Source organism: Camellia sinensis, chromosome 6, assembly GCF_055761805.1.
Source record: "Camellia sinensis isolate YWXY chromosome 6, ASM5576180v1, whole genome shotgun sequence".
Classification (NCBI taxonomy): Eukaryota; Viridiplantae; Streptophyta; class Magnoliopsida; order Ericales; family Theaceae; genus Camellia; species Camellia sinensis.
The window spans coordinates 201,638,287-201,665,121 of NC_138966.1; the positions used below are offsets into that span (position 1 = coordinate 201,638,287).

Genomic DNA, 26,835 nt, shown 5'->3' on the forward strand with positions numbered 1-26,835 from the left:
CCTTCATCATCTCCCAGTTTCTGATTGGGTTCCAATAGAGTGTCACAGGCCTCGGAGCCAAGCATTCCAATTTCCTTCAACAGGTCAAGTACATACTTTCTTTGTAAGATAAATATCCCATCCTTAGAGCGAGCAACTTCAATTCCCAGAAAATATTTCAAGCTCCCCAAGTCTTTGATTTCAAACTCACTGGCTAAATATTTCTTCAACAGAGGTATTTCCTCACTATCATCGCCTGTAAGAACTATGCCATCTACATAAACAATGAGTGCTGTAGTCTTACTACATGAGGAATGTTTCACAAACAAGGTGTGATTTGCCTGACTTTGTTTGAAGCCATATTTAAGCATAGCCTGAGTCAATCTCTCAAACCAAGCCCTTGGAGACTGTTAGAGACTATATAATGACTTCCGAAGCCTGCATACTTTGCCTTATGTCTGATGATCCTCAAAACCAGGAGGAATGTCCATATATACCTCTTCTTCGAGGTCACCATGGATAAAAGCATTCTTTACATCAAATTGATAAAGTGGCCAGTCTAGAATAGCTGCTAGAGAAAGAAGTACTCTGACCAAGGTTTTAAAAAGTGGCCGCAACCGTTACGTAACGGTTGTGGTAGTTACCGCCACCCGTTACGGCCGCTTTTGCAGTGTGATTAAGATTCATAGGTGCGTCGGCCGTAGCGGCTACTATAGGTGCCGTAACAGCCTGTTATGTACCGTTACGTAACGGTTCCGAATTGCTTCTTTCGAAAAAAACACAAAAAAAAAAGTTGAAAATGGGGGAAGAGAGATAGAGAGAGAAGAGGGAAGATGAAGAACATATTATTGATTTGTTGAAGCTGTAAGACCTATACTATTCTATTAAGCTACTATTACTCAACTATTTAGTTTGTGTGTGTCTATCTATATATTGTTTGAAAATAATAATAATAATAATAATAATAATAATAAGTGTGGTCATTATCTATTTTGCTTGATTAAAAAATATATATATATATATATATTTAGGCTTTTATTTGTTCTCTTACTTTTATCATTGTTTATCTTATACATAATAGTTAGTGATTGATTTTTTATATAATATAGAGTCATTAATTATTAAAATAAAATGAAAAAAACTCAGTTTATAGTGATTTGAAAATATGAAATATATTGGATCAAACTTAAAAATTTATAAAAATTGATCAATATTTATTTTAAAACCCAATAAATATGATCATGGAAAAAAAATGTGCGTATCAGTAAGTTTTTTTCAAATTGTGTGAAAAATAAAAAAATTCACGGTTCTAGTTACCGCAACCGTTACGATATGGCCTTTACATCCTACAACTGCAACCGCCACCGTTACGGCGACCGCAACCGCTTTTCAGAACCTTGACTCTGACCGAATTCATCTTAGCCACTGGTGCAAAGGTCTCCTAATAGTCGACGCCATATGTTTGAGTAGACCCTTTTGCCATAAGTCTAGCCTTGTAATACTCAATAGACCAATCCATGTTGTGTTTCACAGTATACACCCATTTGTATCCCACAAGTGGTTTGCCCGTAGGTAACTTAGTCAATTCCCAAATGCCATTCTTCCTAAGTGCTTTCATTTCCTCAATCATGGCAAGTTTCCACTTAGAGGTAGCAAGAGCATCCTAAAAATGGTTAGGAATGCTATCAGAGGAAATATTTGATACAAACGCTCTATAAGAGGACGATAAATGGGAGTAGGACACAAAATTTGAGATAGGATGTTGAGTACAAGATCTCAGCCCAGCCCACATTTCTTCTTAAAACCTAGGTATTAAGGAGAGGGAAACTAGAGCCTTATAACCAGTACAGATGGGGCAACTCTAGGCAATGTGGGACACATTCCAACACACCCTCCTAGACCACAACACAAACTAGCTGGACAAACGGCCCACTAGTCACAGGCCTAACCAAGCTCTGATACCAAGTTGAAAAGCCCAGTCCACACTTCTCCTTAAAACCCAGGTATAAAGGAGAGGGAAACGAGAGCCTTATAACTAACACAGATGGGGCAACTCTAGGCGATGTGGGACACATTCCAACAATAGGAACATCAAGATCAATGGACTCAAGAGATTCAAAGTTACCTGGACTCTCATCAGAAGCAAAAGATGGCAATGGAGGAGCAAAAGTGGTCTCTTGTATCCAGTTAACTTTTTGTCTGTCTTTGTCCCTGACATAAACTTGCCTTTCCCTATCCTTGGTGACATTGGGTTCTGTAGTCCCAGTAGAAGGTGGGGGTGCAGGAACAACTGGTTCTACCATAGGAATCACAAGAATCACTTCACACTAAGGCTCTCCCTGAAGGGAGGATTGTGACATCGGAGAGGACAAGAAATAGGATTGGGACTCAAAGAATGTGATATCCATGGACACAAACCACTTACGAGAAGGAGGGTATTAACACTTATACCCCTTTTGAGTAGGAGAGTATCCAAGGAAAACACATTTGAGAGAGCGAGGGTCCAACTTACTATGAGTAGGAGAGTGATTGTGGACAAAACATACACATCCAAATATTTTGGGAGGAATAGAAAACAAGGACTTGGAACCTATGAGGACTTGAAAAGGAGCTTGTTTTTACAAGACCTAGGTAGGAAGATGATTAATAAGATGGGCAACGGTGAGAATGTCGCCCCACTAGGACCGAGGCACACTCATAGAAAAACACATGCACCGAGCCATGTCATGAAGAGGACGATTCTTGCGTTCCGCTACCCCATTTTGTTGAGAGGTATTGGTGCAAGAGGTCTGATGGATAATGTCATGAGCAGAAAAATATTTCCTTAACCCAGAATCTATGTATTCCCCGCCATTATCAGAACGAAAGATTTTGACAGTGGCCCCAAATTGAGTACAAAGCATCTTATGAAAATTGCGGAATACAGAGAAAACTTTACTCTTGTCTTTCATGAGATACATCCAAGTAGGACGAGAAAAATCATTAATAAATGTAACAAACCATCAATGACCTTTCACAGACATAACACGAGATGGACCCCAGACATCATAATGTATTAATAAAAAAAGAACTAAACTTTTATTAAAACTGGGAGCAAAAGAAGCTTTGTGTTGTTTTCCAAGTTGACAAGACTCACAAAGAAACTCAGACACATTATTGTTTGCAAAACCAGATAGAAATAAATGTTTAAGTAAATAAAAAGAAAGATGCCCAAGACGCCAATGCCACAGCCATAAATCAACTTGGGTAGTAGGACTCATGGTAGAGGAATAAACAAGCTTATTTGGTTGATCCAGGAAGTAGAGACCATTTTTTGCACTGCTACTGCCAATCGTCCTCCTCGTGATAAGGTCCTAAAAAAGACAATGATCAGGAAAAAAACGTCACACTACAATTCAAATCTTGTATAATACGACTCAAGGATAACAGGTTAACAGAAAAATTGGGAACATGAAGAATAGAAGATAGAGGTATGGTAGGAGTGACATGGACTAAACCTTTCACAGAAGTAGAAAAAACAGTACCATTTGCAATCCTAATTTTGTCCTGACCTAAAGAGGGTTTATAGGCAGAGAAAAGGTCAGAGGAGCCAGACATATGATCTGAGGCACCAGAATCAATAATCTAGGGTAAAGACTTATGAGACAGGAAAACACAATGAGAAGATGCTAAGTTACCTGAGCAAACGACAAGGAAGATGTATTGAAAGCAGTAGAATACCGGCGGTCCAACAAGTGACGCAAAACATCCTCAAGCTCAGGAGTAGTCATGCTAGAGAAACCATCAGAAGGCTGACCAATGGAAGCAGAAGTAGAATCAAGTGTATCAATGGTACTAAACTGATGAGCCCGTGGATGAGAACCCCGTCCTCTAGACTGGCCTGACCGACTTCCTCTAAAACTAGACCAATCACCTTGACCCCCGGATGGAGTCCCATGAAGCTTCCAACATGTCTCACGAGTATGCTGCGATTTTTTATAGTAATCACAGAATACAGATTTCTTGGCGATGGACGGAGGCTAAGGCCATCTCTAGGAGTAGTCAGTAATGCAGAGTGGTCAATAGAGACAGCGAACATCATAGCAGACCGACAACTCTTCTTATTCTGTACATAGGTAAATGTCTCCCGAAGTGAAGGAAGAGTGTCCATACTCAGAACTCGACTCCGAATCGGATCATACTCCACATTGAGCCCTGCCAAAAACTTAGAGACCTTTTCCTATGCAATGAATTTCATGTATCCGATTGAATCAACAGTGCAACACAGGCTTATAGTCTTGTAGGTGATCAAGGCTTTTCCAGCCGTTGGTGAGGAAGGTAAAGTATTGAAGGACCGTTTGCTTCCCCTGAACAGAGCTCTTAATAGAGTGGCGTAACTCAAATGCTTGAGAGAAATTCCCTTTGCGGGAATAGGTAATAGCCACAGCATCCCAAACATCTTGGACAGTCTCCATAGACAAGTAGTCCTCACCAATATTTGGTACCGTCGAATGAATAAGCTAACCCATAATCAAAGAGTTGGTAATCTCCTATTGGTTATAACTCGAGTTAGTGGTACTGGGTGCCTGTATCCTACCATCAACATACCCCATCTTCCCTCTGCTCTTCAAAAACAAAGTCAAACTCTACGACCATGCTAGATAGTTTCGACCATTGAATGGAGAGGTGGTGATTTTAATACTAGGGTTAGGGTTATTAGTTATAGTGGTAGGTATAATGGAACTCTTAGGTGTCGACACACTGGTGGAATCTGTCATAGATACTGTACTACCAAACCCTCAACAAAATTAGTGCCAATCACAAACCCGAAAGGTGGTGGTGGAAGGAAAAACAAACACAATGACCACTATGACAGTATACAGAATTAACAATTCATACTTTACTTTTTTTGTTTTTTGTTTCTTTGTTTCTTTGTTTCTGTTTTTGTTATAACCAGAGAAGCACTGTTCAACACTAGACCAAGTCAAACATCAACATAGACAAACAAACAAAACCAAACGAACAAACGAAACTAGAGAGAGAGAGACGATGGAAAAATCCATCAGAGGTGTCGCATGAAGCTAACGGGCTGTCGGTGGTAGTCAACTAGGCCAAGAGGGCTGTCAATGGCAGTCGACTAGGCCAGGCGACTAGCAGCGATGCTGTTATGGATGAGAAGTCGAAGCCGATCACAGATAGGACAGTCGCCGAAGAAGTTAGGAGAGACCTAGGTGAGTTTCGAACCCTAGGGAATCATTAATACCCAGTTGAAAAAGGGGGTTGTCTCCCGTTGGTAGCGGGAGGCTCCGGTGGGTAACAGAACTGTTTGGGGAGATGAGTTTAGGGTTTAGGGTTTAGGGTTAGGCTTTGATACCATGATAAATTTAGAGAATACCAAGATTAGGGAATGATTAAAATATCATCCCCTATTTATATTAATGAAGATAAATAATTACAAGGGAGCCCTAAGGTATAGAATAATTACAAAATAATATACCAAATAATAATATATTATTCTAACAATAAAATGGTATAATTAATTAAGTTGGTACTGTTTCGAATATGTTTTGTGTGAATATGTTTCAACTAGAGGGGAAAAAAGTTTGAATGCGAAGGTGATAGTAGGTCATTATTGACACATAATATTAGTATTCAGTAACTTGTGTAATTTAACATGGATATGTGACAGTTATTAAATTATTTTAAAATATATAGTTATATCTTAAAACTGGGGTTTATTGTTCATATAATTCCATGTATCAACGATGACGTGATATCACAATACTGAATTTTTACTAGAGAATGATCTTAAATAGTTTATGGATTGAACATACAATTTAATGCAATTTCCCAGTTTATAAAATGGTATAATCATTTTTAAGTTTGTGGGTTAGTTATTTTTTTATTTAGTAAATGCAATTAAAGCTTAATCTTTTATATCCAAGCTCATTTAAACATCAAAATCAAAGCTTCCACACCTCAGATTAATATGTCCTATATCACAAGTTTGTACAAGTGCTCTTGGGTATTTAATGCGCTACCAACTTGTTACTATGTTAGTAGATCCACTTTCTTCAAGTGGGTATTACAAACTTTGAATATTCTTTGGTCTGTGAAAGAAAAAGGGGGAAAACTATGTAACAACCTAATTTATCTAATTTGTGTAATAGTCTATTGCGTACATGTGTGAAACTATTTGAATAAAAAATCAAACATAATATAACTCTGTTTTCTACTTCAGGTTTTGGTTCAATTTGTATGAAGATTTATATGGGTTGTGGATTCTGAATTTTTGGATTGTTGATTATACGATCATGTTTCCTGAAAAGTATAGATCTGAATATCAAAAAAGAGAGAACAAAAAAATAATAATAATAAAAAGTAGAGAAATTAATTCATGAAATGCAAAACTTATATTATTCTGATGAATTTGTACTTCCATTTCCCAGTACTGAATTTCACATTACTATAGAAGACAATTTAGACATCATTTCATTGGAAGATAAAGAGGGAAAAAGAGTACACAAATCAATATATCAACCCAATGTAGAGATAATGCCAGAGGCCACCATGGCAAGACCCTGCACTTGTTTGCTCTGTGTGGATACCGATGCCTGTGGTAAGCCGCGGTTTATATACTGATCTCCATACGTCGTTGAAGATGTTGCAGTATCGTCTGCACCTTGTTTTGATGCTCCGTAGTTGTTGGAGTCCGAAGCACTGATTGCTCCTGCTAGATAATCTGTTACAGCTCTGTTGTATTCTATAATACAATTTCCTAGTAATCTGAACATTATAGGGACCCTGGTGTCCTTAAACAGGTTTCCCACATTCTGTAATGTTTGATTTGTCTTGGTCAGGAGTTGTTGAAGACTGATGCGAGCAAATCCTTTGACATCTGCATTCAAACTCTAATGCTGTGTTTGGTTGGAGTTTTTGAAGTGAGATTTGGAAAAGAAATGAGAAATGTAATCCTATTTATGTTTGGTTATAATAAAAAATATATGGAAAAAGAAAGGGGGTGAGAAATAAATAAAGAAATAGGATACCTTTTAAGACATCAATTCTATTTTATAATCAACACAACCAAACATAGTTGGGATTTGGAATTCTATTAATTCTTTCTCCTTTTCCTTTCATTTCCATTTCCCTTTCCATTTCCCTTCCCAAATCCCCCAACCAAACACAGCGTAAAGGTCTGAATTTAGGGATATGACATAGAGGTTAAAGTTATTCGTGCGCTTGCATGTTTGGCGAATCAAATCTTCACTTTTCTGTGAAGTTGAAGCAGAGGATTGGGTTGATAATGCTACAAGGATGGCATGAAGGAGAAAAAGCAAGAAACACCTTTGAGAGAAAAATGCCATTTTGTGTAGAGAAAATGCTATTTCAATTTCAAAACAGAGAAAAATGATATGTTGATGATGTATTGCTCGGTTTATTTTCTTATTTATAGATAAATGCGAGACTTTCTATCTTCATGGATTTGAATCAAAACATAGCATTTCAATGATTTGTTAATGTAATCATAAAAGTAATGTTAGGGTTTCTAAATATTTTACTAAATATTCTATCAAATGTCTCGTATGGGTGTGAGACTTATATGGCGTGGGTCTCACATCATAGGAGACATTTGATAAAATATTTGAGATCTCTAGCATTTTTTTAAATGTTAATGTAATTGAATGGATTTAAATGATTTATGAATGTAACCATAAATAACTTTGGGGGTATTTGTTCGGGTTTTTTTGAGCTAATTTATAATTTTTAGTTTTTGAAAAGTTATTTTGGACTGTTTGGTTAAACTTATTGCAAACAGTTTCTGATTCTAATAATTTATTTTAACTCAAAAAAGTTGATTATGAGAAACTGCTCATCCTTTCTTTCTGATTATTAGTTTCTGCTGTGGATATTTTAATTTTCGATTATACTCTTAGATTTTTTTATTTTTTATTTTTTTAAAAATAAAAAAAGATCCGAATGGACTATAAATTATTATTATTATTTTTTATGAGAAATGTAGACAAGTAGTGAATAATAAAAAATAAAAGTTAATTAAAAAAGTTACTTCACAACTTATTTAACAAACACTACCCAGTAACTTAAATCTATAATCCAATAACTATACCAAACAGATCAACAACTTTTAATTAAAGTTATAATTTAAAATTTGTTAAATTATAATATATAATTTGTTTTTAGTAGCTCCATCAAACGGAGCCTTTGAATGATTTAAGATGGATTTGAATGGTTTGTGGACCTGTCTGTTTGTTGTGAGAGATAAATGATAGGATCAGATTGGAAGTGAGTGATATGAGGCTCATAAACATTATGTTTATTTTGAAAAATTGTCATGGAATTTAGAGTCTCAAGCTTGCTTGTTTTTATTTTTTAGAAAATATTTTTCAGAAAATTTTATTTTTTTATTTTTCGTATTTTTTTGTTTTTACTGAATTTTTTTAATATTTTAAGTAATTTTTTTACTTTTTAGACACACTTAACATAAATATACCTAAAAAGTAAAAAAATTGTAAAAAAAATCTTTTAAAAATTCACTAAATATCAAAAATACAAAAAAATATAAGAATTCAATACATTTTTTTATATTTCTATGTATTTATTAAGTTTTTAAAATATTTTTTTACAAATTTTTTACTTTTTAGATACATCTAACTAAGGTGCTTCTAAAAAACTAAAAAAAATGTTTAAAATTTAAAAAATATTCACTAAAAACAAAAGAATACGAAAACCAAAAAATTCAGTTTTCAAAAAATTTAATCCAAAAAACTCAAGCCAAACACACTAAATGAAATCTTTGCAAGGAGGGGATTCGCAATCCCGGAGGGAGGTAGTATTGAAATTTAATATCATTGGATTAAAGGTAAAAACACTATTTTACCTCTTACTTTATAAAATTTGCAAAATCACATTTTATATAATGAAGAATTTTATGTAATTTTATAAATTTAATCTCAATTGACAACTAACTAATATCTTACATCACTAACTTAATATTCCATCTCACCATATTGATAAAAAAAACCTTAATACTCCATCTCACCATATTAATAACCACATCCAAATAGAGCCTACTATTTTATGAAAAGAAATTTCGTTGGGACTGTTGTAATTTTTAATATATTTTTTTTTACCAATTTAATTTTTAGTTTTTTAGAATTTTTTTCTAAAAACTAAACCAAACACAACCTTATAACTAAAAAGGTTTCAGTATTATTCATTAAAAAAAAGATCATTACATTTTAAATAACATACAGATGAATAAATACAAAATAAATTATATGATAATTTTATTTTAAAAATGAATCATTTACAAAAAATATATATAAATATATATATTTAATTATCTTTATTTAAAATAAAATTTAAAATTTAATATGAAAGGTATCACAATTAAAACGTGACACCAAAGTGACATAGCCCAAACTACATAATAGTATTTTAAAAAGTTAATAAAAAATTGACTTTTTAACTTTTTTTTCATGATTTTTTTTTGGTAAAAAATTAATTCCTTTTGAGTAAAAAAAGTTATTTTTTTGATTAAAAAATTAAAAAGTCAAAAAATTAATTTTTTAACCTCTTCCCAAAGTGTCCCATAATATAAAACTAAAATTAGGAAGGACAAAGAGAGATGGTTTAGACCTAAACGAACCGTATATAAGCCCCATCTGTAGATCCTCTCTAACCAAGTTTTTGAGAGAGAGTTTTTAACCTTTAGAATTTTTTTTTTAAAAATTTTTTAAATTGGTACATTATGTGGTTGAAATTTAATGACAAATCACATTAATTTTTTAGCATTAAATTTCAACCACGCAATGCCTTCGTTTAGAAAGTTGCTATTTTAGTTTTTGACTATTTTAGTAAGTTAAAATTTTTGTGTTTGAGAAGATGATTAAATTTTTTTGTAATTAAATATGATATTTGTGAGAAAAAAAATGAAATAATTATAAATTTAATGTGATATTTTATTGGGCAAATTATATATACACCCCTCGAGGTTTGGTTAAATTACAGATACCCCCTGAGGTTTCGGAAATTACATCCCGCCCCCTGAGGTTTGTATTTTCATAACAATTTACCCCCTGAGGTTTATATTTCATAACAAATTACCCCCTAATTTCTTATGCAAATATAGCATTCAGGGGGAATTCGTAATTTCTCAAACCTCAGGGGGTATTTGTAATTTAGCCAAACCTCGAAGGGTGTATATGTAATTTGCCCTATTTTATTCTATTAACTATTTTAATTTATTTTATTTTATTTTTTTGTAAATTTTAAACTTAAGTAGCCTATTTTTTTCCTTGCCAAACGCTCTAGAGATCCTTGGTGGCGTCTCTTCTCCTGTCCTCTGTTGCTCGATCTATCGATCGATCGATCGATCTCCCTCTCTTGCAATGGAAAATCGTACATCAAAAACAATTTATATTTGGTATCATTATGACGAGGGACCGATTTCATATTCAGTTTTTTCCATCGACACGAGTACTCGCAACGACTGTTCTCACGGAAAAATTCATGAATTCAAACGTGTTGAGCTTCCACAAGTCGGAATGGGAATTTTTCCTGTATCTCCCAGCAAGTTTTATCTAATTGGAGGTGGTTGCGAAACTCGTCCTAATATCTTGTCTCGTGATGTTCGCGTGTTCGACACAAGTCGGCGTCGCATCACCACCGCGCCGCCAATGCACGGCGCCAAGTGGGAACCCCTCGTTTTCCCCGCCGTAGGAAAGTTGTACGTCCTCTCCGACGTCTCGTTCTTGGGCCAAAACCCGAGCCCTTGTTTCGAGTCACTCGATCCAATTTCAGGCCAATGGAAAATATGTACCCCGCCTCCATTCTACTACATTAATGATTGTTATTGGTCTTCTGCTCCCAAAATCAATTTTAATTGCAAAATAATCTCTCACGCAGTTGTTGATAACGATACCAAGATCATTGTTTCAATTCAGAGCAAAGGAAGGTATGGCATTTACTTGTACGATGTGTTGATGGGGATTTGGATTCATGTTGATTCCGGTGACTTTTTGCCTTTTCGTGGGAGAGCTGTGTTCGCTTCCAACAAGTGGTTTGGGATTCCTCTTTTTGACCTTGACAACGACAACACTGTGTTCGAATACGAGTTCGATTTCAGCGCTGAACAGAGATTTGTTGGTCGACGTGTGCAAGATCTTAAACCTCTCAAACAAACTCTGCTACCCAACTACTATGAGTGTAATGTTTTTGATGAAGCAGCATACTCAGATGCTGACTCTGTTGATTTGGATTTTTTGATTGATTTGTACTATGATCACAAGTGTCCATATCCTGATTATGAGTTGCTTGATTTGGGCAATGGATGTCTTTGCCTACTTATGTTTCGTCCTGATGAAGATGCCGAAAGAGAGCCTCATGTGTTGGTGAGCACTTTTCAGGTTATTGAGGAGAAGAAGGGAACTAGTACTAGTGCAAGGCCGACTTCTTATCATCGTTGTGTTCATCAGCGCCGCATCTTGTGTGACTTGAGCGGTGGAGAAGCCACAATTCGCCATAGATCGCATCCTAGTAGTGGTGACATTGTTACTTTCTGCACTGCATGAACTAGTAGCCCACATAGCTTGTGTTTACATACATGGTTTGGGACAGGGATCATCGAATTCTAGGAATTAGGACTCCAAATCTATACAATTCTATATGTGTTTTAAAGTTTCTTGATGTATATATTGAATTAGATTTATTGGTAATGAAATTCGGAAATATAACTTCTCATGACAAATCAATTGGCAGATATTTTTTTTTTTTTTTTTTGAGTGAGTACTATCTAGTTTATGCGGTTTTAATGACTCAAAATGACTGTTTGTTCCTTCTTGAGTTGATCAGCCATCAATCAACTATTTGAATTTCTATGTGCATTTTGTTCCTACTATACAATTAGCAGAAGAATGAATTAGTTGTTCGTTATTACTCATTGATTTATGTATGTGTGCACCGAATACAATTCTCATTCGAGCAATTTATATTACTGTTACTCAATCCATGAAGTTTCACTTAGATATGGAACAAAGATGTTCCGACGATAATAAGAACATTGTTCCGATGATGTGCCCACCAATCCATGGAAAGGAAAATAATCAATGTGTTTTATGTAGAAACAATGTTCTTATTATCATCAGAACATCTCTGTTTTCAGATTCAAATTCATCCAAATCTGTCTTTGATGTATATGTATGTATATATAGCTTTACTTTCTCTTAGGTAAATGCATATTAATGAAATTATTATAAGTTAAATGCAAAATTTCCGTCTTCATAAAACAAAGAAAAAAAAAAAAAAGGGTTAAACTTTTGAACAAACTTTAGGGATTAAGATTTGACTTTGGCGACATGCAGTCGTTGCATTGTTATCCGTTGTAGAACTCACAATAAGATTGTAGAAACCACAATTGTGTCCATTTTTGACAATTCATATCTCTTTGGTGTTTCTCTCAGTGTAGTAATACTGAATTTGCTGAGTTCATCACTAAAACATTGATGTCCTCTTAACATGAATTAGCATATTAGAAATATTAATGTAGCAATGAATCTTGATTAGATTTGTTATAAGCTTGGTAAGTTTGTGAAATGAAAAAATTAGAACAAGTGGTTTGGGACACTGAGAACCACAACACTGTGTTCACATACAATTTCAATTTCAGCACTGAGCAGAGATTTGTTGATTGACCTGTGGAAGATTTTAAACCTGTCAAACCAACTCTGCTACCCAACTATAATGAATGAGTATACTGATTTTGATGAATCATAATTAGATCCTGACTGTGAGTTGCTTGATTTGGGCAATGGATTTCTTTGCCTACTTATGTTTGTCTAGATGTCTACAACGTCCCTCTAGTGTTAAAATCTGTTCTCCAATTTAATATGTGAGTATGAGAGCATTTAGACTCAAAATTGATATTTTAGGGACCAAATTAAAAATAAAATAAAATACAACAAAAAAAGTGGACCAATGGCTACAAATATTTTGGTGGACACATGATAGGACTAGAGCATGAAACAGTTGTAACCGTACTGCCTCTGGATTGCACTAAACTGTTCTAGAATCTGTAAGTAATGTCCTTGATGTAGAGTGAGTTTAGAGTTAATTGAATGATTTTTCTTGTTCAAAGATGGTCATGGAACTTTTCATTTCTCTCTTTCCTCTGTCAATTACTTTTTTAGTTTTCTGGATGCTTCTTAATAAAATAATCAACATTGATAGTGCTTTTTACCAAAATCTAAACCCAAGGTTTGAAATTCACTGTTTCACAAACATTGAACCTTCTTTCCTTATTTTGGAAATTTAACTCACCACTTCTGATGGCGGTAGTGCCATATAACTTGACAAGCCAAGACTGTCTTGCATCAGTTTGTTTTCTCATTTTTTTTTTTTCAAATGCAGAGGCCACATGATCTAATGTTGTATACGACTTGCAGTTTCTGAAAACCATACGAAGATGTGTGAAGATAGTGGAAGTTGTTCCAAGGGATGGGTTACAAAATGAGAAGGAGATTGTACCTCCCTCCGTAAAGATTAAGTTGATAAAGATGCTCGTTTCTTCTGGGTTGCCTGTTGTTGAGGCCACTAGTTTTGTTTCGCCAAAATGAGTACCACAGGTAAATTGCGTTCAGTTGTTTTCAAGAGATTATTACTATGTTTATAGGTTGGTGGGTAGCCTTACACCTACTCTCTTTTTCTTCCTCTATTTTTTTTTTTTTTTTTTTTTTTTTTTTTTGGGGAGAGATCAATTTCTGTTACTCGAACTTGCACCGCTGTGCTGGGAGCAGATAGTACTTAACTATTGACAAACAGATTGGTTGTTGTAATAGGATAACTTTGAAAGTGTGTCTAATACATGGTGTGTGTATGAAGGGTCAGTATCCGACATGTGCAGGACACAAACACGACACCCTAGTAGGTGTGTCCATGCTTCTGAGCTTGCTTGAGCATGAACCTATGAAATTTTCACCATTCACATTACAGAAAGCTCAACATCAAAGAGATGACCATGAATGGTAATAAATCATAATTAATTGAATCTACTGTTAGTTTGTACTCTTATTTATTTTTATTTTTTAACCCATGTTTTGACTTCTACTGATCCTTTTAGTTAGTTTAAGTCCTCTTGTAATACTTATTGGCTTCATTTGATTACAATGCCTTATGAATGAATACCAACTCCAGACATATTATAGTTGCAGTTAATGCAATCTGTGGGGTTTCTTTTCTAGATTATAATGTTTCTTTATCTGTCTTCGATAGGAATATATAGCAGTTTGATAAAAATTGGAGTAAAATATATTCTTTTAAAAGTATCATAATCAAAATTGCATCTAGCAGATGCCAAGGATGTCCTCGAGGCAATTCAGTGTGTTAAGGGAGCTAGGTTTCCTATTTTAACACCTAATCTTAAAGTAAGTTTCCCTTTGCAGCTGACCATTCTGTTGCACAGCAATTTTTAATCTGTCTAGGAAGCATATTTAGTGTTTTGTTTCCCTTTCTTCAGGGTTTTGAGGCAGCTGTTGCAGCTGGAGCTAAGGAAGTGGCCATCTTTGCTGCAGCTTCTGAGTCTTTTTCGATGTCAAACATAAACTGTAGCATTGAAGATAGCCTTGCTCGATATCGTGATGTTGCGCTTGCTGCTAAAAAGCTCTCAATTCCTGTCCTGTGGGTATGTCTTGTGATTCCCTCTTAACTTCTCACCTTTTCATGGAAATATATCTGACATTTTCAGTTTGTTGTTGTCTTGTCTAGTGAGATTGTTGTATGTGTGTGTGTGAAACATTTGATATTAGGTCGTGTGAAGAAACCATAACTCAGATTTAGGCATTGGAATTATAATGAGGTCCCCAACGTTTGATGTTGTATTTTCCAATATTGGATCTATTTAAAAAACCAAATTCGAAATCCTAAAACCACATTTGATAATTGGCTGATATGTTATCATATTAATATATAAATCTCTTATCATGGGTTTGTTGTGTGCTTACTTCCTATGGCCTTCTATTTATCCTTACATTGAGGAGCTTTTATCTTCTATTAATGCTGTGTCATATGTTAAAATGTTATAAAGGATTATTGCCGTCTCCAATCCATTCATGTATGTGCTGATTATGCGTATAATAGCTGCCCTGTGAGTTGTGATATCTCAATCTAGTTCTGTGTAAGAATTTATGTATTATTGATTGATGTATTGATTGATGTCTGATGTGTGAATTACAGATGGTGAGGTACTCATTATATAGGGGAGTAGGTGAGTGTGTGTGGTAGGTGAGTTGAGTGGAGGTGGTAGGTGATGATATATTTTAACAGTCCCCCGCAAACTCAAGGAGGATAGAAACTAACCAACTTGAGTTTGAAGAGAGTTACAAAACAAGAAAATACATAAAAAAAAGGATAGGAGACACTGTATGGTCGTGTCAGACCGTTGGTGAAGACACTGTATGGTGGTGTCATAACGTTGTAGAGGACACTGTATGGTGGTGTCATAACGTTGTAGAGGACACTGTATGGTGGTGTCAGACCGATTTAGAAGACAGTTTATGGGGTCATGTCGGACCGTTGTAGAAGACAGTTTATGGGGTCATGTCGGACCGTTGTAACAGATAATTTTGTGACAGTTGTTGTGACAGTTTACGGAGTCTTGCTGGACCCTTGTAGAAACTAACCGGAATCAATGTCGGGACAGTTTACAGAGTCTTGTCGGACCCATAAAGGAGCTAACCGGAATCAATGTCGGGACAGTTTATAGGGTCTTGTCGGACCCATAAAAAGTCGCACCCTCAAAAGGTGTGCCCAATTCATAAAAAGGCGTGCCATCAAAAAGCGTGCCATCAAAAGACGTGCCATCAAAAGGCGGGTCCACTGTATCAAAAGATGTGCCATGAAAAGGCGTGCCAGTTTGTCGGGCGTCAAGAGGCGCGCGATGCGCGTGGCCGCCTTGGCTATTTAACCAAGACGAAGGCTGAGGCTGAGGCATACCATTCTGAAACCTCTGAAACCAACCCTTCTCTGAAAAACTCTGCGTTGTGCTGAGAGAGAGAGTCTGTAACACTCTGTTGCGAGAGATAGTCTATAATACTCGGTTGCTGAGAGAGAGAGTCTGTAACACTCTGTTGCGAGAGATAGTCTGTAATACTCGGTTGCCCAGAAAATGGCCTCGTCTTCCCGCGGTCTGCTCACTCTCTTTCCCGACCTCAACGAGTCAACAAGAGAGATAACTGGTGCGGTGGCACTGGAACCTCAACCAAGTGCCCCGGAGTTTGCTCCGTTGAACTTTCCTATGCGGTCTGTGGAGCAAAGAATGGCAGTGCAGACGGATGTGGAGGCTAATCAGTATACTTTGAAGTCATGTGTGGAAACCATGACTGCGGTGACAAACCTGTCGAACCGGCTGCAGAGTAGGGCAAATGAGGTGCAGCAGTTAAACTCTCAGTTGGCTCTGCTCCAACGCATGTATAAGGATGCGCGAGCAGAGATAAGCGTGCTAAGGGCAGAAAACAAGGAGCTGAAGCGGAAGGCCACCGTGATGTTCCGATTTGGAGGGCCGCCATATGCCGCAGTGGAGGAGCAGGGAGTAGTGATCGTGCCCAGTGGAGTGGGAAATACGGAGGCAACACCGGCAAGGGCCGCCCAGGACGGAGGCAAGAAGAAAAGACCGGCGGAATAGGCGAAGAAGTGAGGTCGGTTGGTGGCCGGCTGCAGAAAAGAAAACAAATTGTTTTGTTTGTTGTGGTTGTTTTTTTTGTTTTTTTGTTTTTTTTTTGTTTTTTTTTTGATGTAAAATGGTGATCGGGGTGAGCCCCTGATATGAATAAAATATGAGTGTTGGGCAAATTAGGAAATGGTTTGTTTTTTTTTTTTTTTTTTTGTTTTTTTTTTTGTTTTTTTTTTGTTTTTTTTGGATTGGACGTGTGCCCCTCTTTACAAAACAAAAACAATAAAATAAAAGACAATAATAAAAAAAGAGATATATATATATATATATATATATATGGGGAAGAATATAATGATGGGATTAAAAGGATGATGATAAAATATGATGAGGGGTTGAAAATAAAATAAAATAAGAAAAAATATGTCGGTGATGGGCGGTGGGATCAGACAGCGGCTTTATGGGAATGATAAAATAGGGATGGCAATATTTAAAAAAAAAGAAAGAGAGGGTGAAAAGTGAGAGAGAGAAAGTTGGTGGGTGTGTGAACTGGGAGATGTTTAGGGCGGTGGAGGAGGAGTCAGAGAAGGAGGGATCGACTGCCATGGCCATGGATCGCTGGAGTCAGCGGCAAAGGGGACGTCAGCGAGGTTGTGAAACAGATCGAAGGGGCCACGATGCCAAAGACGATCAGAGGCCTCAGTACTTCCCATGACGCCGCCGAACACGACGAAGAGGCCAAGGACTCTCTCCCTCTACGGTGATGCAAACTGGACGCCGCGGGAACCATGAGAGCGGCACCACTCTAAAGATCAGAGAGAGGACTCAGTCAGATTCATTAGACGAGGCAGAGAACTTCATTTGGTCGAGGGCTTTGTGGTGAGCCCACGACTCGATGGTGAGATCGGTCTTGGAGTTGAAGCCGAATCCGCAGATGACGATAGAAAGCTGGTAATGTAGCAAGGAAGCTCCTAGTCCTCCCACTTCCTTCTCTTCCCGGCGGCGGAGGAGTCCGGTTGAAGAGAACACCCAATTCACACCCAGATGGGTCATCGGATTCTCAGGCTCCGCCGTCAATCGAATCTCTGTTCAGCAGAAATGTCGATTTCCACCCAGCGAAGAAGCCATTCTCTAGGTTCAGCAATGGCGGCGGAGGGTTTAGGTTGGAGACTCTGAACCCAACTACTATCGCGGATCCACGGAGGCTTGGTGCGTCGGGCCAGGGCAGTGGTCAAACGGGTCTGGTTGGGAAGAAACCAGATGGGTCGGAGTTTTTGGATGTTGGGTTGGATCCTGAGCTCACTTTTGGGATTACTTTTCGGAGACTTGGTTCTGGACTGGAAAATCTTGGTTCTGGGTTTGTCCGGCGGACGGCCAAGGCGAGGCTGCCGCCCGCCGGTGAAGCGGAATCACTAAGTTCTTAACCTCGCTCTGATACCATGTAAGAATTTATGTATTATTGATTGATGTATTGATTGATGTCTGATGTGTGAATTACTGATGTGTGAATTACAGATGGTGAGGTACTCATTATATAGGGGAGTAGGTGAGTGTGTGTGGTAGGTGAGTTGAGTGGAGGTGGTAGGTGATGATATATTTTAACATTCTGCCTATAAAACCTGTTTTCATTCACTAGGCCAATATTGTTAAAATCTGATTCCAGACAGCTATTAAGTGTGTTGCATTTTTTTATCTAAGACGTTTGTGTGATAAAACTGGATTTTAGTTGCTTTTATTTTCCATTTTGCCTTTAATAGTCAAACGTTTGAACTTAAAAATATTGGTGTGGTTGTTGGATATTTGCGTTTTTGTTGATTGTTGACTATTTAGCATTTGGAATGGTAGCTGCTTTTATGGCTTTTGGAATTCTTATTAATTTTTTGTAAGTTATTTATTTATTTTTAAATTCTTCCTCTTATTGTTTAAAACTCATTAATTTTTTGTTTTGCCTATGTTGGATCTTGAATTATATGTCTATGTTAAATTACTTGTCTTTAATCAACAACGTTTGTCTCAATTTGGTGAAGCCTGCACCTCACTTCGCACCTAGGCCCCAAAAGACCTTGGCGCTCGGCGCACCTCTTACGTTAAACAACTCTACAACTCTCTCTCTCTCTCTCTCTCTCTCTCTCTCTCTCTCTTAATATTTGTTTTTGATACTTTGTAGGGTGTTAGCCTGCTATGATTTCCAAAACTTTGTCAAAATAAGTATATGTATATCTGATTTTTTTTTTCTTCCAGTAATATTTCTTGTGTTGTTGGGTGCCCAGTTGAAGGAGCAATAGCTCCATCAAAAGTAGCATACGTGGCAAAAGAACTTTTTGATATGGGATGCTTTGAAATTTCCCTTGGTGAGACTATTGGTGTTGGTACTCCAGGTAATTCTAAGGTGATTTTTATTTTTTTGTTTAATTTCTACAGTTCATAGAATATGAGAAATCAGTAATGACATACATCTGAAGTATTAGTTTGTTGCTGACATCATAATTTATCATAAGAGAGCCTGTAAAAAATCTGAGGTTTACTTAAATCTTTCTAATTTCTTGTATGTTCTCATTTGAATTACTATTTCAAAACTTTAATCTGTCGTATGTTATGTTTGACTAGTTAGCTGTTGACCGGCCATTCATCTGGTCTGTTTGTGATTTCATACAAAAATTATTTCTGAGTTTTAGTCCGGGGGATTGAACCCCTAAACCAAATTGTATTAACTGGTTCAATATCTGGTTCAACCAGTTGATCTGTGAACCAGTCACTGAAATTGGTCAATGTTGGGATGTGGGTACGGTCATTCTATTTCCACAGACCACCTTTTCTCAGTTCACACCATTTTTTTTGTACGGATATCAATTACTGAACAAAAAACTCATGGTTCGGATATCAATTACTGAACCAAAGGTATAGCTGAACCATGGGTTTTTGTTTGGTAATTGATAATTGAACCCTTTTTTTTTTGGTAGTTGATATCTGATGAAAGGAGGGTGTGAACTGAGAAAAACGTGTAAATTGATGCTCCCGTGGGTGCAACTTTGCATTTGGCCGCCTGATCCACCTTGTCTGGTATGATGTAACAACTTGGGAACAGTATATTTGAACAAATAATGTGCATTTGTTTACTTTTCTCCCTTGTAAAGGATGATAAGATTAATTATAGGATTGGAATAAAATATGTATATTAACTAAAATCTTGTGTTTAATAAATCCTCCAATCATTTCCTGAATTGTATGTTAAAATTTACCATTACCTACCACACACTTACCATCACCTACCACACACTCACCTACTACACTCACCTACTCCTCACCTACCACCACCTACTCCATTCACCTACTCCTCACCTACCACCACCTACTCCACTACACCTACATCTATATAAGGAACCATTTGTAATAGACAGAATCATTAGATATCAATCAATAATACATCAATTTTAACATGGTATCAGAGCAAGGTTGAGAAGCTAATAATTCTGCTTCACCGGCGGGCGGCAGCCTCGCCTTGGCCGCCCGCCGGACCTCTACCCATACCTTCACTCTGCTGCTCTCTCTCTCGGCAACTCTCTTTTCTGGGCAAAACCCAGCTTGTTTTTTTCTCCAACAAATTGTCCCTCATTTCACTCCTCGCGTCCGTCTTCTTTCTCGATTTCTAGAGAGAGAAGATCGATAGATATATCGCCATAATATATTCTACTTGAAGAAGAAGAGCTCAATCCCAGGCCCATCAATGGTGTTTCCCTTCATCGACATAGATTCCGGTTAGTTTCTACAGGGGTCCGACAAGACTCTGTAAACTGTCCCGACATTGATTCCGGTTAGCTCCTTTATGGGTCCGACAAGACTCTGTAAACTGTCCCGACATTGATTCCGGTTAGTTTCTACAAGGGTCCAGCAAGACTCTGTAAACTGTCACAACAACTGTCACAACAGTGTCTGCTACAACGGTCCGACATGACCCCGTAAACTGTCTGCTACAACGGTCCGACATAACCCCCATACAGTGTCCTCTACAACGTTATGACACCACCATACAGTGTCCTCTACAACGTTATGACACCCCCATACAGTGTCCTCTACAACGTTATGACACCACCATCCAGTGCCTTCACCAATGGTCTGACACGACCATACAGTGTCTCCTATCCTCTTTTATTTTTATGTATTTTCTTGTTTTGTTACTCTCTCCAAACTCAAGTTGGTTAGTTCCTATCCCCCTTGAGTTTGCGGGGGGCTGTTAAAATTTACCATTACCTACCACACACTTACCATCACCTACCACACACTCACCTACTACACTCACCTACTCCTCACCTACCACCACCTACTCCACTACACCTACATCTATATAAGGAACCATTTGTAATAGACAGAATCATTAGATATCAATCAATAATACATCAATTTTAACATTGTACATATTGTTTTTTTTCCCTCTTTCACTTATTTCTATTTATTTACCCCTCTTTCTTTTTGCCTAGGTACTGCTATTCCAATGCTTGAAGCTGTTATTGATGTTGTACCTTTGGAGAAGCTCGCTGTTCATTTCCATGACACTTACGGACAAGCTATTTCAATTATTCTTGTATCACTCCAAGTAAGCCATCTTTTCATGTTAATCCATAGAAACCCAAACCTGTTATGACAGATCAATCACACTTCATATTTCAGGTGATCAAGACCGAAGTTAAACCATCTATTGTGCTTGTATGCACACACTGGTTTTAAAAGTAATTCAGGCCCACCTTTCAACAAGTTTACTATAGGTTTCTCTGGCCAGACATCAATTTACTCTAGTTTCCTTATGTTTTATTTAAAAGTAAAATAAATTCTTTGGATGAACTTTTAAATGTATTGTGCTGCAAAATGGATTACAATTGAATGAATAGTTCTTAGGTAAGGTTTTGACATTTTGTTTCTTGACTGTAGTCAAGAGTCAAGACAAATAGACTTTGAAGTAAATAGTGAAAAAAAGTAACTGAAATGCATCCTAATAGACAAGTAATAGTCATTAATTGGCTACATTTGCTAGTTTCCGTCCTGAAATTGAAGTCTTCATTTGAGGGAAAAAGGTGAAAATATTTTCATTTTTTCGGTTTGTCATATATTAAGACTAGAGATCAGTGGTTTCCCCCATCCTACTGCTAATCTAATCCATTCATGACTTGTATTTAATATTTCATTGATCCTCTTTTAGAACTTGATTGATATCCCCTATCTAGTGGTGGTGTCCCTTTGCTGCAATGATTTTTGCATAATGTGGAGGAATATTGAAATTCATCCAGAAGAATATGATCGTATTTGTTGATCTTTTTGAATAAAACAACATTGCATCATTTGTGGTATTGTTTTTGTTTATACCTAACTTAATCGTGACGTAAGTTATATTTTACTAATCCTCATATAGAATTTGATCATATTCACTTGTTTGATGTCGGTTTCCCACTTTTCTACAATGTTACTAGCATCCACATTGAAGTTTATCCAAAAAATATAACCATATTTGTTGATCTTTTGTAAGAGTGCATCATTTGAATTGTATAAATTCTTAATAGAGTTTCGTGGTGAATTCATATTTCATATTAATTCTTTGATGTTGTCTCGCAGATGGGGATTAGCATTGTAGATTCATCTGTATCAGGTCTTGGTGGTTGCCCATACGCTAAAGGTGCTTCTGGGAATGTTGCGTCTGAGGACCTTGTTTATATATTAAATGGGCTCAGAGTTGAGACCAATGTGGATCTCCGAAAGGTCATGTTGGCTGGGGATTTCATCTGTAAATATTTGGGCCAATCCTCTGGTTCAAAGACCGCAATTGCATTGAGCTGAACCACAGCTCATGCTTCTAAGTTATAAGCTACGTGGGACCAATGTACCTTGCTAAAGAGATGCATGCACACCAACTTCTCAGTTTTTTGAATTGCCTTAAGCTATGTTTGGATCAATGATTTGAGGAGGGAAAGAAAAAGGGATATTCAGAATTGCCTTCATGTCCCTTTATAGATATATCGGTTTCCGTTGTTGGGAAATTCTATTTCCACACACCTAATTAGCTTAGAACACATCTTTTCTCAATACACGCCTATTAATTTGATTATTAATTAATTTTCTCAATTCATACCCTTTAAGTTACAATTACATCCATCACTCATAACTATTGTACACATACTACTAACCTTCATTTCCACACACTTTTGCTATATATAAATGTTGCTATATATATATGTATGTATTTTTTTTTATCCTGTTGTAAATCATCTATTTGGAGATCAAACCTTTCATTAGTTAAAAAATCAAAACCTGCAGTTTGTTGATAGTTCAGTTTTGGTCCTTCGTGTAAGTCATCTATTCTATTTGTTGATTTTTTTAGTCCTTTCGAAGGATTCAACTTTTGAAAAAAAGGAGATTTGACTGGAAATCACCAGATTTTATCCATGGGTGAGCTCTTACCTTGTGAGAACATGTGATTGGGATGTGTTTCGATCTGAGATTTATGTAGAGATTTGTTGAGAGAAAAAAAGAGGAAGGGAAAAGAGAAATTTCTGTCTTTATAAAAACTATTTGACAAAAAAAAACGCAGAACTCTTTCTCCTAAAATTTGAACGCCCTTGGAACTCATCTCCTTTAATTTATTTATTTATAAATTAGTAAGAGAGAAATAAAAAAGAGAAACTATATTTGTAAGCAATAATGGAAAAATATAGTATAGAGTGTGTAACAAGTTGACATGGGTAAGTCTATAAAGATTATAACCTACCATTTAGGGTTCAATACACGTCTCAAATACTAGAGCCCAGCACTGTTGAAGTCCCATGTAACAATAAGAACCAATGACATCACGACACATGGCAAGAGAAGGGCAAGCCACATCAACAGATAAAGATCTACAAAGTTATTGGCACGGTACATCGCCATTAATGAGGCCCCCTTACAGCATTTATTGCGATAACCCCTCTCTGTCGGGACGGCACGTTCTCACCCTGAACAAGGAAAGCTACAGCATAGACTTTCGGCCAAGGTGATAGGCCGGAAGGGATAACGAAATGATTACCAGAGGATATAATCAGACGTTGAAGATAAGAAGAAGGTTAAGCTTTTCTATCTCTAATCTATCTATACAATCCACTTCTCTTTCTAACTTGCTCGTTGGAGGGTTTGCTGGGGGGCTCTTCATTCCCCGTTGAACTCTTGTGCAGGTTCTCTGGTGGGCTTGATCACTCGGATACCGGTTGGAGAAGCGTGGATTAGTCCGACCCGTCCAAGTCTCTTGTAGTATCATCACAAGTAAAGTGACAATAAGGAAAAATTAGGGTTTAATTTTTTTTAACTCAAAAGGTGTACAAGATTTTATTGTTCTCAAAAGATGTGTACAGAGAATTTTTCTATATGATATTATGGGGGTTGCTAGATGTCTATCATGGTCATTTTTATTTAAGATATAATTGTTATTAAATTAATATTTCATTAAATGTGTGCCTTGAGCTAAGTAGGTGTGTGAAAATATAATTTCCCATTGTTGTATCATAGAAGCATAAAAAAAAATTGATAAATAATGTTTCAGTCCTTTTGTCCTCACATTTGAACTTTGTTCAGTTTCCATTTTGTTATGGAATAGCTTTCATGGCATTTATGTACCTGAAGTGAAAAAATTTATTCAAAAAAAAAAAAAACAAAAATGAAGAGGGAGAGAGAGAGAGAGGAATAAATGTTAGGAAAAATATGTGATTCCCTATAAGTAAATCAATCAATGGGAATAAAAATTAATGCGGAAAAATTAAATAAAAAGCAACACAAGAATTTTTACGTGGTTCCCTCAATGTGAGGTACGTCCACGAGATCGAAATCCGATTCCACTATCAACCAAATAAGTTCCAAATGATTACAAACGAGACACTAATGGTCTCACAAAACCACCCTTAGGTGAATTCCAAATAATTACAAATAAACAAGAGGAAAGACCTCACCAAATAGATGAACCAAAATCTTCAGAAACTAAAGTTGTAGAAGACCCAAAATAATACTCCAAATCAAACGACACTGTAGACGCGCCCGCGTGGGCCTCGTGCTACTACAGTTCGGACTCGATTTGTGTCACGGTTCTTAATCTGAACCAAAGAGTCCAAATCTGGCAAATCGTTTTGAGAAATAGATTTTTGAAAAAGTAGTGCCAAACATGGACTGCTTTGCCAGATACAGAGTCGCCACCTAAATATTTTAAAATGGGAGAATTTAGGAAACCCTGACTCGGTGCCGAAGGCCACATGTCCGTCTATCACCGGAGTTGTCTCGGCTCGGGAGCTTGGGTACGATCGGGGAAGGTCAGCTATGAGCACCCCCTTTCGCCCGGTCCGAAGACCGGCCTCTACTAACCATGATATCCGATTTTAAAAACGTTATGTGTTCTTATTCCGGTTATTAGCCTAGAATTACTATGTTATGCGCGCAGCAAACAAGTATAGACCAAATCGCCTAAATTGGAACAAAACATTTCATGTTTGTTTTAAAAATGGTTTGCTACTCGCAAGTAGGCTAAAATGCAGATTTTGCCACCCTCAAGTGGGCTTTTAGAAAAGATGATTTTGCCACTATCTAGTGGGCTTAAAACTCACAGTTTTAATGCATTATTCCAATTTAGGTAATTCAACCTCCATCCACAGGCATTCAAGCAGTTATATCACATAAGCAGCTAGCCTCATGGTAATCATGCTATCATGGCAACATTCACACGCATGCGATATGCTAAAGCATAAATACTTACATCGTACTCCGTGCCAAAACAGTAAACTAGTTAGCAAACATGCATGATCCTAGTTCATGTTAAAAATGGCTAATGCAACACATGCAAAGATGCAATCTAAACAGGCTCGGTTAACCTAAGCATGGCATATGAAATGCGATCAACTATCACATAGTCAATTTTTGAATTGAAGTACGAATGCAATTAGCGTGATGTACCGAGCCTAATGCATGCAGTACAAATGCATGGATGCACACATGCATAGCATAAGGTATGCTAAATTAAACGTGCCCTAATCTACCATCGTAAGCAGGTAAATAAAAGGGAAGAAAGACGTGAGGTTGGAAAACATACACACACTCACGCACACTTATTACAGATTTGCCCTCGCTCGGAGGGACCGCATAAATATTACAAATTAATTAACTACGCAAGCTAATTAAATGTTACAAATTGCCTAATTTAATTAACAAATTAAAATAGACTAAGAAAAGCAGTAAACGCCTCGGGAAACGCGCCGCCATGCATAGGCTGCCTCTGTTTTCCTTCCTTCACTCCTCTGGAGGCTGTCAAAACCTCAGGACTGCATCCTTGGACAGAGGGGATCACCACCGGCTAGATGAAATTTCCACCGGCAGTGTTGTATGATCATCGGCACCAAATGAAGTTGTCGGCAGAGAAGTTGTTGCCGGCCGGCACCTTACACTGCCGGTCGGCAGAGTATTCCTGCAGAACCTGCAACCCACAGCAACAGAGGACAAGGCAAAGCATGGCATCACATTTCAAGGCATATATGCACCAACCATGTCTCTTATCATTGTAATGACTCAAAGGGACATGTGCCTCGGTTCTCGGACCACCAATCACGCATTTCCATGCATGATGGCCCAAAGAACCAAGTATGCAACTTTAATTTCAAATGCATGCAAACCAAATCAAACCAAACAAGGCCCAATTCCTATCATCAAGTCAAGGAACAAGGCATGCATGTAAGATGCAATGCAACCTAAGCATGCAAGCTAAGGATGCAACATGACATGGTGACAAGCTTATGCAAGCATACAAGCATACATATGGCAATGTAAACTAATGTTAAGGTGGTCTTATACATGAATTAGGCAGCTCTAATAAGGCCTAAAACAGTGGCCAAAATGCTAAGTACATGGAGGCAAACGGCATGCAAACATGCATAGATACACGATCCAAGACTTAAGCATAAGGAAGCAACTTTTCGACGCATTTGAAGAGCATAAACATGGACAATTTTCATGCAAATTTCAGAGGCGATAGGTGATGCAAAACAGCCCCGAAACATAACGAAACAACACTCAACGCATGGAATGAATCCCGAAATGCAAAATTAGGCATATGGAATGGCTTACAGCTATACAAAGCATGCATAATATGGACATGGAGCATGAAGACAGAAGCAAGACAGCCCTGAGACAAGCATTTTTACAGTTTA

At 37.1% G+C, this 26,835-nt stretch overlaps 1 pseudogene across 1 annotated transcript; it reads left to right on the forward strand.

Moving 5' to 3' along the window:
* The first annotated feature begins 12,278 nt into the window (after positions 1 to 12,278).
* LOC114313048 (hydroxymethylglutaryl-CoA lyase, mitochondrial-like) lies at positions 12,279 to 22,954 on the forward strand (annotated as a pseudogene). Its single transcript, XR_014331597.1, has 7 exons — positions 12,279 to 13,601; positions 14,326 to 14,399; positions 14,492 to 14,652; positions 17,148 to 17,150; positions 18,881 to 19,017; positions 21,115 to 21,230; positions 22,241 to 22,954. The product of XR_014331597.1 is annotated as a hydroxymethylglutaryl-CoA lyase, mitochondrial-like (transcript).
* The last annotated feature ends 3,881 nt before the right edge of the window (positions 22,955 to 26,835 follow it).